This window comes from Hippocampus guttulatus, chromosome 9, assembly GCF_054856545.1.
Source record: "Hippocampus guttulatus isolate MCC_2025c chromosome 9, RoL_Hgut_1.0, whole genome shotgun sequence".
Lineage (NCBI taxonomy): Eukaryota > Metazoa > Chordata > Actinopteri > Syngnathiformes > Syngnathidae > Hippocampus > Hippocampus guttulatus.
The window spans coordinates 2,989,877-3,005,391 of record NC_141269.1 but is presented as its reverse complement, the minus strand read 5'-3'; the positions used below and the strand labels follow the sequence as shown (position 1 = coordinate 3,005,391).

The 15,515-nt window shown below is 43.5% G+C and overlaps 1 long non-coding RNA gene across 1 annotated transcript in view; it reads right to left on the bottom strand.

Moving 5' to 3' along the window:
• The window catches only part of LOC147199865 (uncharacterized), a 33,916-nt gene extending 18,602 nt beyond the window's left edge, over positions 1-15,314 (bottom strand). Inside the window, exons 1-2 of the long non-coding RNA XR_015101888.1 lie at positions 15,275-15,314; positions 14,799-14,896 (exon numbers count right to left, since the gene is read on the bottom strand). This is a non-coding gene — a long non-coding RNA (uncharacterized LOC147199865). The remainder of the gene's footprint in view (positions 1-14,798; positions 14,897-15,274) is intronic.
• Positions 15,315-15,515: the final 201 nt, after the last annotated feature.

Here is a 15,515-nt window from a genome sequence, read left to right as displayed (position 1 = left end):
AAAAGCCCAAATCGCATCAAAATTCCAACTTTATCCTGATAGCATTTTACTTGAATGCTAAGTTTTGTTTGTTTGTTTTACGAATGCAACGGCACACCGCTTAAACCTCTGCCAAGGCAAGAAAAACACTGAAAATGTTTGACTCATTTGATTAAAATAAAATTTATCATGACAAAATTATACACTTCAACTTCGGTGATGGTAACGCCCATGTATCACAAAATGAGCAACGACTATTGTAGTAATCTAGCTAGCTAGCTAACTAACTAGATACCTAGCTCACAACAAAATAGTCATTGACCAACCAACAAAAGAACCAATTAACAAATGAAGTATTTAACCACATACCGAGCTCGCTAACTAACTCAACAACTAAAGTAACTAACTAGCTATCTAGCTAACAAAAAAAATAGTCATTGACAAACCAACAAAAGAACCGTTTTAACAAATGAAAAATCTGACCACATAGCTAGCTAGCTAACTAACTAGATATCTAGCTAACTCACAAAAAAAAAAAGTCATTGACCAACCAACACTAGAACTAATTAACAAATGAACTATTTGACCACATAAATAATTATGGGAGTCCAAAGGGCAAGGGCTGAACAGAAGGAGTCCATTTCCACTGTGCTTTAGTGTCTGCTGACTTCACATCCTATAATCCTTGAACAGGATTACGATATGCGATAACGCATCACATCCTCTCGGACGGCATCCCGAGAGTGCTTTGGATGCGGTGAACGACACCAGCGATAGCGGCCCGCTGCTCACAGAGCCAGATAGCCTCGTTCTGCTCCGCTTCCTCCAGGCTTTATACTTGACTTCAGCACGCAGTGTAGCACGGAACTCATTCCCTCCACTTTTATGATCATGCTTTTCCGCATCGCTTGTGAGAAAATAAACACCGGAAGATATAGTGCCGCAGATTGATTAAACATGGTCAACCTCCTTTTAGAAAATGGAAAATCCCAACACAAGTTGCTACAAGGCACTTTTACAGTCATTTCAAAAGTGCTGGACTGTGTTTAGCTTGATTTAATTATTCATGAGAAATGAAAAATATGACCTTGAGTGTTTTCTAAAAACTGCATTTGCAACTTTTCCATCTAAGTTGTTTTTTTAATCACAAACTTTTTTTTATTCTATCTATACGACTCCAAAACTATTTTGTCATATTCTGAATTGTTCTCGCAGCATTTTCTCATGATGTCAACATAACACGAATTCTCACGCCTTTTTTTCCTCGTAAAGACTTTAAAAAAATGTTCTGAAATACAAAGTGAATTCCTTTGAACACAGACGTCCATCAAAGCCCCTAAATATGAAGCATGTGTGACTTATTTGATTGTAAAAAAACAAGAACATGCAGTTCCACTCCTGTCCTAGAGGTGGTGGTAATCGTGATGAGAAAGCACTTACCATCTGCTACACACGCTAAGATTTGTTTCCCAACTAACATCCTGTGACTTAATCATTAAAAAAAATATATATTAAAAAAGGAATGAGAATATCATATTGTTTGACCTTCCGTGCTCAAAACCAGACAAACACAATGAGACTGCAGCGCACGAAGAGTACACAACAGTGCGGCCTCAGCAGGTGTGTGGCGCTGACGCTCACACATTATGATGAAAGGTGAGCGAGGAGAGGCGGAGAGCCAGGTCTATTTTTAAGACGCGTGGATGCCACCACAGCCGCAGCGGCGTTGTTGTCTGCTGACTATGCCACTTCACTTAGTTGGAAAGTCGGGACAATGATGTCAAGAGAGCGGCTCGGGTTCACTGTAAGATGACATTTCATGATTAGGACATTACCAGTGCGGAGACATTATGCAAATGTTTCCATTGCATCTATTAATACACAATTTATGAAATTCTGATCATGTGAAACGCCGTCGCACTGTTTCATTTCAGCAAAACATTAGCTTTACATTGCATTTTTTTGGCACCTTCTCATACATATTTTTCGAACATTCACTTTTTTTCTCAAAAGATTAACGTTTCAATTATTTTTCCTGAAAAATCCAAACCTCCAGACTTTTGCTCTCACAACTTGACAAACTCACTCTTACATTGACTTTGTCCTCACAATTTTGTGACTTTTTTTTCTTGCGGCACCACAACCTTTATTTTCACACCCAAGACTTTTTTTTTTCTTTGTAGCTTCATCTCACATGACATGACAACTTTTTTTTCCACACAAGATTAGGACTTTTTTGAAACATTACATTTTTTTCTTATCATTATTATTTATATTGCAACTTCATTCATGTTATCAGGTTATCATTATTGGTGCATGAAAGAGTAAAATAAATAAATAAAAACCGACTACAAAATTGCCACTAAAATTGATTCACAATTCAGAATTCCAGCACCACCTATTTCCTTTCGGCAGCATTTCCACACATGTAGCCATGATTTCATTCATTGATTTCTTTCTTTCTTTCTTCAAAACACACCTCCACAATTCAGTGGGCTATATCACTGTGAAATTAGACCAGGCACTCAGTCGGCGTCCAGCCCGCCCCTTCAGCTTATCCGTCTTCTTGGCCTCTTAGCAGAGCAGAAGAAAACGCTCCCCACCTCCACAGGAAGCATCAGAGCTCGTCCCAAAGCAATTACAAGCCTCAGCTAAACACGCCGCCGCCGCCTGATATTGTTGCGCGACGTCTCTCGTCTCCCTCCTACTCCCAGATAAAGATGATCACCGGAAATCATCCAGACAACTAAAACTACAAAGTTGTCTCCAGTTTTGAAATGAAGAACCCCCGAGAAGAACTTATGAGGATCGAAAGTTAATTGGATTGTTGTGGAAGTGGCAACATTTATTATTTATTTTTGGGGGAGTCGAAGTTAAGTCATTATTCGTCACTCAATTTACTGCCTGTCAGTTTAAGAAATAATACATATGTTGGGTTAAAGTGCTTGAGGTTAGGGCGGGGTGATAGGAAAATTGTCAAGAAGAAAATATGAGTAGTCGCCGGGTAGGTTTAGATGTGCGTTTGGGTTCATGTTAGGAGTTAATGCGATGGTTGCAGGTTAGCTTTTGGTTTAGGAAAAACGGGACAGGAATTTGGGATAAGCAGGCAGCATATACAAAAAAAAAAAAAGATTAAAACTTTTTTGTTCCTTCAACAGAGTGTACCTTTTTTCGCCGTTTTCGAAAGACAACTACAACATATAATTGCTTCCTTCAATATTTCTGTGCGCGACCCTCTGAGGAAAAGCAAAGAGAGTTGCTCTTACAGCCCCAAAGAAATTTGAAAAAAAATTCTCACTGGATTTTTTATTCTTAAAAAAAAAAAATAATAATAAAAAAAAGACAACGACCCAACAAGTCCCCCTTTCCAGTCTGGTTCCTTGATGGATTTGTGAGACAAATCCTGTGGCGTGACAGGTCGCGACCTCCGACTAATGGCCGACAACAAACTATTACCGTGCTTGTAAAAGTGTTGTTTGTGCCTTAAACGTCACACAAGGCGCCGCAAAGCCCCCCTTTTCATTCCACAGATAAAAATTTAAAGTGGCGCCACGGTCAGCTGGCGTCACCTTTATTTTTTACTTCCGGCGTAAATAACAAGTCAAGCACCTGCAAGTTAAGGGGGGGGGGGGGGGGGGGGAAGAAACAAGGCGGCTCAGGTCTGGTGCCACCGGTCTGAAAATGGAGGCGACAGGATGGTGATAGGGAAAGAGAAAGAAAAAAAAAAACTGGCAAATAGCCACATTTTGAGTTCCACTCAGCCTGCGGGAAATCAAAAATGTGAGCTGCCACTCTGCTCATTCTTCACTGGATGTGCACACACTTCACTGGGGCTAACGCTTCCAATCAGTGGAAGTCACACACGCGCAAACATCCGGATGGCTATTCGTATAGGTATATTTTGGAATAGTATTCAGTCATTATTAAACTATAGAATGGGGAAAGAAATCTCGTCAAAGAAAATAAATAAATAATGAAACATGTTGAAATAAGAAGCAAATATTTTTGACTCGGAACTGTGTTGTATGTAAGGTTCTTATCGTTCACGAAAATTGACTAAATAAGTCATACAAACATAAGAACTAAAATTGAAAAAAAGTTTGAGGTAATGGGCTTAAATTAAAACAAAACTGCTTCAGAAAAAAACAAAAACTAACTGAAACTACATCTTACATTTATAAAAGGTGTGTGTGATTGTCACTCTCAGTTCATCTCCCTTCCTCCTCTCTCATTGCACTGTTTGGTGGACCATAAAACTTGAAGCAATTCCAATTTGAGGCTGGCCCCCGGTTATGGAAGCGCAGTCCCGTGTCCTCTTGTTGTAAATAATACATATAAAGCATGTACACAAGTGCATTGGCACACAGATAACATGCTTCGTTCCATAACGTCGTCCAAAGTGTGTCTCTGTGGCAACACAAGGAAACAATTGTTTATTTCCTCCCATTTGCATAAACAGTGATTCTTAACATAAATTAATCTGTTCGCACACCACATTTTTAATTTGGGTCTTGAGCGGAAAAGGTTTGGGTAATTGAAACGGTATCAGTTGGAGTGTTTAAAAGAGAGCTTCCAGTTCACACGTTTGTATTCTCGCTCAAGGTTAAAGCTCACTGTTCACTGTTTGCACTCGTGCTGCAGTTTGCGCTGACCTTCCAAAGGCCGCGACTAATCTTCTGTCATCATTTATTCATCAACCGGTGCAGATGAGATCAGCAAATCACAATGCAGGCTGTATAATTTGTTCTGTGTAGGAGAAACAAAAAGTCGAAAAAAGAGGAACGCGAGGAAATTAACGTGTGCAAAGACATGGCGACAAACAAAAACGTCAGCCGACAGCGTGACAGTGACAGTGGGTCTTCCAATCTATCTCCCCTGGCTGGCTCGCCGTCCTTGGGAAATGTGCGCGGCGTCAAGGACGTTCCTGCCATTTGGAGTGATGGACAAACAATAAAAGTAGCTGCGAGTGGCGAACTGAGAGACGCGATGTGATTTGTTTGACAGCAACGCGCCGAAAGCCCGATGGACAGAAGCTGAAGACGCAATGAACAGCAGCGACACCAACAAGGCCAGACAAACTCAAACTCCTGTTTTTAATCCTCATTTCATATGAATGGTACTCAAGTAAATACGGTACTGTAGTGGACTGAATAGAGCTACAAGAGTAACCAACGCTGTTAAGAACAGTCCTAAAAAGGTGCAGGTCCTACTTGGAGGGAAGGAGTTATTTTGTTGTTTAAGATTCAGATCTGATCGAATGGCCGTGACATATGGGGTCCATCAAGGGTCAATCCCTCGACACCTCATTTTTTGCACATTTTGTCAAAACAACCGTTTTCGATTATATTAAAAAAAATTAATTTCCCAAATAAATTGAAAGGACACCTTGTATGAAATTGAGGAAAAAATTACATTTTCTACTAGTTTAATTGAAATACTGTGCCTATGAAAATGACAATGGGTGTAAGCCGAGTGGCGCAATACAAACACTACAATACTCAAAAATAGTCAACCATTTGTTTTAGTCTGAAATCTGACTAAACCAAGCGGCTCAATACAAAACATTGATTATGTCCATTTATAATCACGGTGCTCTTTGAAGCAGAATATTTTCAATGCGCTCAGGATATTATACATTATCGGCTATTTACTACGCATTTTAAATGACCGCGGAGCGTGCCTTCGTCTTTGACGTCAATATTTCAAGTGCGGGGGCGAATGTTGAACTTCTTCATCACTCCTTTCTGTGATCGATAGCGTGGACGCGTCCTTGCATGCAGACAGTATGACTCAGCAAACAGAGTTAAAAATTAAGAATTCCAAGTTTGATTTTTTTAAAAAAAGGCTTTTGGGTGATCGCCATATATAGATTCAACAGACCATGTGGACATTTGTGCTTTGCGGTGGCAATATCAACAGACGCGTTTTATCGGACAACGAGGACGTACGGGCTTTACATTGAACAATCTGGACATTGTTTTTATGAGACAGTGCGGACATTGGAGCTTTGAATTGGACAATGTGGAGAGAGGCGAGTTCTTCCGTTGGACAACATGCAGCGATAACCTGCTCACCAATATGTCGCCTGGGTCTCACTGGTAAAGGTGCACATAAATACACACCAACGCACACGTGCGCACAGGTGAAATGAAAGAGAGCAGCTGGAGGTTTTCTTTCTCGGGAGGCAAACAGATGGTACAACATTAATTAAGCAAGGAGCTGGACCAGCGCAGAAAGTGTCCCCGTGTGTCTCAAATCCAAACCTTTGTCAAGAGAACACCAAGCGCAGCCTCTTTTGGAGACAAAGAAGAACCCTCGCGAGGGCACTCTTGTAAACATCTGTCTTTCGAGTCACAAACTGTGCACTTAGGGCTCTATTTTCGTGCCCAGGTCAAGTTTCCGCAGACAGGCGCAAGTAGAAAAGGGGAATTTGCGCTGTGGTGGTCGTGGACACAGCCGGTTTAATTCCTGGCCGATGAAAGGGGCTCCGCTCGTTGTGTTTTAACTCCAATGCGGGAGAAGAGGAGAAGCGCGCGCACACAGTCTTTGACACTGCGGAAGCATGAATGGACTCGCCGGAGTCGATGCAAAAGATTGAAGATCGCAAAGTACGTTTATAAGTAAATGGATCACAGATCACTGATGTGAAGTGGACACTCGGAGACCATTTTTCACCGCCGTCCTTTGTGTCCGTGTGTGACCTCCCCGCCAGCTGTGCCATAACCAGGGGGGTGATTTTAAATAGATATGAAAGCTCGGGGTGTCCCGATCCAATATTGACATTGTTCTGATATAAAAAAAAAATAATAATAAACAGTACCAGAGAATATCGGTCCCCATCCAAAATCACCAATATTAGCACTCATACACACATCGCAGCCGCCGCTCCAAACATCCGGCAAGCAGAGCAAACCCCCGTGCACGTCGCGACCTTTTTGGCGTCATTGCTGACTCGTTCGTATTCCGCCCGTTAAATGCCACCAAATGTCACGTGAAGGACTCGCTTCTCCCTCCACGTCATGCCATAAATATGATTGCAACCAAAGGGGCCCGTGACACCGTGTCAATCACGATTCCCTCGACAACCGGCCCCTCGCCAACAACAATTAGGAGGCGGGCCATTGGTGGGAACTGGAAGAAGGGAGGGTGTGTGTGTGTGTGTGTGTGGTGAGGAGGGGGTGGGTGGTCTGGTGTTTAGGGGGACTCAAAGTCATTTCACGCTGGGGTGCAAAGCAAAGGCGATTACATCGGAGAGCAACGAGGTAAATAAGAGTCACTGAGGATTGACCAGAAGCGGCAGAAGTACTCACACTATGTATTTAGAAGTAGAAGTACTTCAGTTGTGGAAAAAAAACCCATATATACATACATATATATATATATATATATATATATATATATTTTTTTTGTGCGTAAGGATGTCTCAGTGTCAAAAGTGACCAAAAAAAAAAATACATCGAATTTTGGTTCAGATTTTCAGCAAAAAATGTGAAAGAACAAAACCTAGCAAGAAACACGAAGTTGACTTTCATCTTTCTCCACTTTCTGACGCCATGTCGGAGGTCTGGTTTCAAACGTAGGTACAGTCGAACCTCATAACAACGCTCCTCGAAGGGATGAACCAAATTTGTACGTACTAACGGTAGTTGGTTGCAACCTTTTTCAAAGAAAAAAAGGCCGCCAACGACGATGTTTAATACAGGACGAACATTTATAGATGTCAAAACATGAACATGTAATACAGTGTAAACATATAAATGACGAATAAGTGTAGAGAGCGCAGCATGAAGAAAAAAAATGATTTTATTAGACGTGAAACAACTGTCGCCTTTCCTGCTTCATCTCTGAAAACATTCTGTCAGCAAATTTCAAGTGCCTTCTCCGGTTCAGGATGTGCCGCACCCCGAAGCCGTTTCCGATCATCTTTCAATCTGTTGGCCTCAAACGCTGCCATGATTTTGAAATTGACGATTTTGAATCGCAGTCTCATCTGAGCGTCCATTTCGACAAGCGAGAGACAATTTCAGCCTTCGCAGACAGCGACATTTGCTTCCGTTTTTGCGCCGTGCCTCCGGAAGTAGAACAACTTATCGAATCGATCATCGATGTTGCTAGGCAACGGAGGGGAATCCCGCACTGTACATTTTGTTCAGAGGCAAGGTCGCGGCGGCTAATTAGCTTCCCGCGGTTCGTTGTGGCGAAGGCCTTTTCAGTATTTTGTGGGGATTTTGAAATGTGAACGTTAGAGGGGCGGAAACGTAAATTGGCTTACGTTAAAAAGAGGTTCGACTGAAGTAAAAGTAAAAAGTAGTCGGGAAAATAAACACCGAAAAATGGCCCCAAGAGCAAAAACAACGTATTTGTACTTCCCACCACTGGTATTTACACAGTCCTACACAAAGGGACACGCTAATTGAAAGACTTGACAAATAGGCTGACCTCGCATTCACGCTACCCGTAAACACCTTTTTATATGGAAAGTGCAAGGGGGGAGGAAGAAAAAAAAACAAAAACTGACGTCTATTCACGGTCCGCTCAGCAATGTGTTCACGCTCCGCCAAAGGACCGGTCGGGAATAGCAAGTACTCATGGAGCAGACTTTGATTGACAGCGTTTTGTCCCTCCGTCGCAAGGGCAAACAAACCCGAGCGCCTGAAACTTTTTCCAGCCACGCAAGTTTTTCCTCCATTGGCAGCGGCCACTTAACTTTGTCACGAAAAGCACTTCATCCGAGGCTCCAAAAGGAGTCGGACGGCTCGGCTCTGTTACATGCGCACCAAAGAGGCGAGTGAAGCGAGCGGGGCGTGTTTCGGCAGAGAAGCCGCCACGCGGGCACAAAGCGGCGATTGTAAGATGTATCTCGACGGGGAAATCGGTGTTTCGTGAGAGCGCCAGAGAAGCAAACACGGCGACACGATGGATGGATGCGAAGGCGTGACGTGCAATGGATGAAAGGTGGATGGCTGGCCGATGGATGGACGAATGAAAGGACAGCAACATGCACGGTTGGCCATGTGGTTTGGTGGACGATTGATTGGATGGATGGATGGCAAGAGGCACAGAAAGAGAGATAGAAGTGACGATGGATGGTCGGCGACCGTCGTGGAAAGACCACATGGATCGATGACGGCGGAAGATGAACAGGATGGATGAATGAGGAGACAGATGACGGACGATGAAGGCATTATGAAGCGATACAAATGAGCGCGGGTGGCGATTGAAGATTGACTTGATGGATGGTGGATGGTTGGCAAAAACCTTCTGGCGGGATGGACGGATGCGTCGTGACAGTTTGTCGATGGGCGTGCGTTGAGGCCCAGAATCAGCGTCGGTTAAAAAGGAGGCAGGGTGGCACGCAGTCGAGGGCAAAAGCATATTTCCACGTCCGCATTCCACTCCAGGCGCGTGTGGGCGGCGAATGAGTGACGGAAGGTGTTTTGGACCCAGGCGGGCCACTAATGGCCCCCGCGCGTCTGCAAATGTCAAGCAAGGCGGCGCATGGAAATCACATCCGGCCGTAAATGGTGACAAATGGAACGCGACGGCGTTCGTGCGGAAACCGACCTGTCATTACAGACTCGCAGGCGGAGGGGGGCGGTGACACCCCGGCCGGCCGGACGACCGTCGCCGGCGATGCGCCGACATTATCTGATGTGAGCCGCTCACCTGTTATGTCTGCGACCGCTCGGAAAACGCAGATGGATGGATGCGTGGACGGATGGAGAACAGGGCAGATTGAGGTCCGGGCGAACAGATAATGCACGGCGGACGGAATCCGATGGGTTATCGAGTCGACAGAAGGTGAAAGGACGATGGGTGACGAGATGCTAGCAATTGCTAGCATCTCCACAATGTTGCGGTAGGGTTAGCGAACAGTCTGTGGTTGGCTTCCGGGTCGGGTTGGTGTTCAAACTCGCACTATTGTCAAATGAGAATTACGGTCGGGTTAAGGCGCTTACACACTCCCATTTAATTTGTGCAGCACAGGGACGAACGACGGCAACATGGCACAAGGTTGCCCAGATTGGGCGCTAGTTGCTAGGAGACTGAAAATGCAGTAAGTAGCCTGGTTGGTGCCTTTTTTGCAATCGTTTGGACATCAAGCAATTGGGAGCTTGCCAATATGTATTTGTCACCATTTTAACGGAAAGAGAATGAGTAGAAGGACAAGGAGAACAGCAGCTTTAAAAAAAAAAAAAGATATGGGTCAGCGCAATCGTACTGGAGCGGGAGGACTGGGAAAGTTTCGGCTCGCATGTGCTTGTTGCTTTTTTTTGTGCATAAAACAATTCAAGTAATTGGATTGCTTTGAACTAAAAAAAAAAAAGTCAAATTGAACAAAAAATATTTGACCCATATTTGGATGATTTTGGACCCCGTCTGACCCAACTGTTGTTGTTGTTGTTGTTGCACAAAACAATCCAAGAAATGTGATTGCTTTGTACATAAAATGATAATAATACAAAGAAAAATAATGTCATTATGGGTTAACAAGGGAAACCGCTGCTTGGTGGACCCATAGTAGTCGATCCCTTTTGAACCCGACGGTTTTGAGATTGCACACAGTTGGATTTTTTGGGGTTATTGGTTCCAATGAATAACCCACAAAACAAACCAAACAATTGGATTGTTTGGAATAGACCCCCGCCCCCCCAAATAATATATAAATAAATAGATACCCCATTTAATTAATTAATTAATTAATTAGATTAATAATAATTAAATGATGTGGAAAACAACTGTAAATAGCACTGCGATTTATCCATTTTGTATTTATATTGCACTTAATTGAACGGTGTTTGTTTGTTTTTTCTTCTTTCTGCCTACATTCTTGCTGCTGGAGGCTGTAAATTTCCCCAGTGTGGGACAAATAAAGGATATCTTATCTTATTTGTATGTACAAAACAACCCATAATTTTGTTGTTTGTTTGTTTTTTGTAACTTGAAAAAATGACTGTTTTGCGATTCATTCATTTGACCCAACTTTTTGCGTGAAAGAAATAACCCAAAAAGTTGTGTCAGTCCCCTTTTGAGCGTGTATGGTCAAGGTTACAAATGTGCTGCACCAACGAAGCACTGCCAACGCCCTCAACACGAGTCCATAAATTAAGTCCTCACATTAAATCTTAGCACGTGTAACATACGGTTGAGCGTTCATTAAGGCCGAAAGGTAACTGCGTGCTCCATCTCTACACAGAGCGGCAACGTTTTTCCCTGCGAAGGCTTGATGATAAAATATTAAAGCGCGCGGCGAGGTGAAAGCGGCGGCGAGCGTCTCCGAGGCACGCCGGCTGGCAGCCGCTTTGTTTCCTCGCCTGCCGGCCCGCCGTTGATTTAAGGCCCCGCGTCAGCGGGAGCCTCGACGCGGAGTGGAAAGTCATTCATCTCACCTGCCTGCTCATGGCACGGTTAGCCGCCCGCCGCTAAAGCTACACCCGAGTGGGGGGGGGGGGGGGGGGGGGCTTGGTGTGCGGGAGGAGAATTTGATGAGCAACGTTAAAACTGAAAACATGCATGACGGTACCCGAACCGGGGTGGAAAAACAACAGCGGGGGGGGGGGGGGGGGTCGTTAGCGTCAGAGTGGACATCGGAGCTTAACAACGACCGCTAAGACAACGTGGAAAAACAACATTGAGAAATTGCAACCATCAACCTTGATCCAGAAACTGTATTTTTTGGGTACTGGACTCACGTTTTGTGCCAGATCCAAGAAAACATTCTTTTTAGTCATGGATTGAAGACGGGAGGAAAAAACAAAAGCTTTTGGGCCTGAATTTAACCCTTTCAGGGACAGCGGTCACTACAGTGGACAGCTGATCATGTTATCAGGTTACGGGGCGCAGGAATGGGTGAAGAAAAGCAAAACGAACTTTTGGTGCCGGATTCAATGAAACATGAGAATTTGGGGTGCTGGATCTAAGAACAAACCCACATTTTGGGACTACCAGATCCAGGAAAGCGCATTATGGTGGCAGCAGGTGCCAAATAAAAGAATGTAGCCATCTTGTTGGTGTCGAATTCCAGAAAAAAAGAAGCTGATTCTAAGAACGAATCCAAATTTTTGTGTGCGAATCTCAGAAAGAACCCATCATTTTGGTTCTTGTTCATAGAACCTGATGTCGGATTTCAGGAAAAACATTTTTGGTGATGGATGGAGAGTGGCTGCCTTTACAGCAGCTCCTCTACTTTTTGTTCTTCCACTTTTTTCCTTTCACAACGTTGCTGCTGTAAATTGGGAATTCCTCCATGGTCAGACAAATAAAGGTTTTCTTATTCTTATTATCTGAGAAACCCTGCGCCGCTTATTTTTTCTTTTTTTCGCTAGATTCAAGAAAGAACCCACATTTTGGTGCTGGATCCTAATAACCAATTAAATACACATATAATTTTACCAAGCGGATGCTAACCGAAATAGACGAGCATGAGTAACCTGACTTGATTTGAGTTTAATTTGACTTTAATTCAATTCTCTTTACAAACCGACTTCAAATGCAGCCTGCGGAAATTCATGAAGATTTCACGACGCTGCCAACCGTCTCGCCCCCAATTCGTTCACGCTCCGTCGGCCGTGCTCGCCGTCATCAACGGTTCGCGTAATTAATTGGCCCCTATTAAAAACCAATGAATCAAATGGATGATTTATTCACGGCGGACATGTTTTGATGTTGTTGATGAGGCCTGTGGGCCACGGGGTTGTTGGCGTTCGTTGCTAAGCTCGCTTTTGTCCGCATGAAATGAACATGACAGTGACGGCAAAGCAGATAAATGCGGCTGTGCGAGAATAACACACACACACACACACACACACAATTTGGCCACAATGACAACACGCACACACAGGCAACTAACTGGGTGTGACATCATAGGAGGAAACCCCCCCCCCCCCACCATTTTCCTAGTTTGCAGAGATTTTACAGTAGGGGCACGTGGATACAATAATTCATAGTATTGTTGTTAACAAAACACTATTTTTGAGTCATTTCCTTCCTCAATGTCATTATCTTTGCCTTGTGTTGTAAGGTGTTATTGTTTTTGAAAAATGGCAAAAATATATACAGTGGTACCTCTTAGGAAATTAATTGGTCCTGTAAGAAATTTCTTAACTAGAAAATTTTGTAAGTAGAGACGTGTTTTCCATGTAAATGCCCTAATCCGTTCCAAGACGCCCAAAATTCAGACATAAAGCAAAAAAAAATTACATGACTGATTCTGCCATTCTCCCTGTCTTTTCTCTGCAGTGATGGGGGCAGCAGATTCCCCTCCCCCATAATTGAGGCCTCACTAATTCTGCCTAGCAACAAGTAGCAATGCGTCTACCAATCATAATCAGAACGATGAGCCCTGTTGGTGGCTAATAAAATGTCACTTTCGTGTCCACCTATCTTTTATCCGTTTTGACAAGGCAATGGAGTCCTCTGCCCGAGTAAGTCACAATACTTTTTTTTTTTTTTTACTTACCCCAGTATCACTTTCTAAATGATTGCACACTGGAGTTTTGGCTAATTCCCAGCTTGGCTAGTTTAGCCATCTTTCCTTGTCCTTTCTATTTTTCTGTGACTTTGGTTTAACTGAAGTTTTGGTCAAAATGCACATAATAGTAATTTGAGTAATTTTCCGTCGATATGAACTCAGGCCACCACGAACCAGCAGAGAGAAAATGGAAAAAAAGATGCATACAAGCATCCGTGATTGTCTCAGAGTGTGAGAGGAGACAAACACGAGCGGGACGTCAGCTGGCGCCGCTACTTTTCATCTGCATCTCCTTCCTCTATCCAGCCAGCCAGCAGCACACTCGCTGCATTTCAATCACTTGACTGGAGAAAAGAGAGCACGAGAGATGCTGAAAGCAGCGGCGGCGGCTGCATGAAGGCTGGACATGACAGACACTCACACGTTTCAAGACCAGATGCCTTTGATGTTGTCCCCCTCGGGCGTTTCTCATCATTCATTTCTCTTATTTTGCATATTTATTACTGCCCAAAGTCAGCTGCGATTGGCTCTGGTACGCCCGCGACCCTTGTGAGGTTATGCGGTTCAGATAATGGATCGATGGATTTTGAGTATTGATAATCAGTATCGTGCCAAGCCTGGCCAGCCACCGATACTGATGACATCGACTTGCCTCTCCATGACATTTAATCGATTGACCGATTAATCGGTTATTAGAATTTTATTTAAATACAGTAATGGCACCAGGCTTAAAAAATTAAATAATCCAATCAGACCCTACACCACAACGTGACCTTTCAAACCTTGCGCCGGTGTTGCCACTAACAAGCTGCCAGTCTGGCTTCAAGCAGACGCCTGTCGAAGAAAGGAGGTGGCGCTAATGAGCTCACCTAAGGAGAGCCCGGGAACATCTGTGCCTGCTTCAACGGGTCGCGGCCTGGTTGACTTTCATGTTTGCTGCGTCACATCAGTGGGGGCGCTTGACTGAAAAGAGGCAGCGCTCGATTTCACGATAGGGCTGCACCGGTCGGTGCCATACGATTGGGTTGTTCATCTGAATAGTTGGTCGGGCTACTTTGATGTTGCGGCATGTCAGTTCGCATTAAAATCACCTCACAGACACTCGTTGTTGCCTCAAAGTCGACCGATTACAACAATAGCACCAAAACTGGTCTTTTCATTGATTATTCAGCAGGAAAGTATGTTGAGATGATGACATTTGACGGGCATTTCAGAGAATTTGAAAATCTCACCCACACAAGCATGCAGGATTGCGCAAAATATGCCCTCCCCAGTATGTTTTTTTTTTCTTCATGTTGTTCATAATATGCAGCTTTACATATTGTGTATATAAATAACATGCACACACCTGACCTTCGAGGTAATCTTGGGAGCATTCACTTTGCCACTGAATGTTGAACGCGCTTGACGATCCAAGGAAGGATGACCAGTCTCCGGGAAAAACAGCTGTAGGACAGAACAAAAGGACAAGGATGGATAGGGTACGGAGGATTATTATTAAATGAATAATGACGGAAGGATACCCAGGTCGCGGACGGAGGACGTTTTCATGACAATCCTAGTTGAGGTTTTCTGTCAAACTACAGTTCCACTTTGTAGATAATGGATGCGTGGATATTTAATTAAAGCATGCAAACTATGCCGCCTTAGGAACGGCCTACTAGCTTAACGCTAATATGTAATGGAAAATCCATTGGCGTGCTTTAAGGTTAGGATCGATAGTCTCTGTGTTGCACGAGTTGTAGACATATAAGTAATCACACTCATACATATACAGTATCATTTTATCTCCGATGAGAAATGGCCGATATTAGCGCAACTTACTCAGTAAGTAAAAGAAGAGGGAGTAAGAGGTCTATTCTTCTTCTTTGGTGTCTGCGTAAGTGTATCACGGTATACTGCCTCCTGGTGGCCAAGACGCATAACTCTACTGCATTATGTATTGTCTTGTAAGAAGAGGATGAACACATAAAACAATCATCTCATCTGATGGACCCATGGAGTTTCATGCTAAAAACATGAACTCATGATACAAAAATGAACTGTGATGAATACATGATTACAT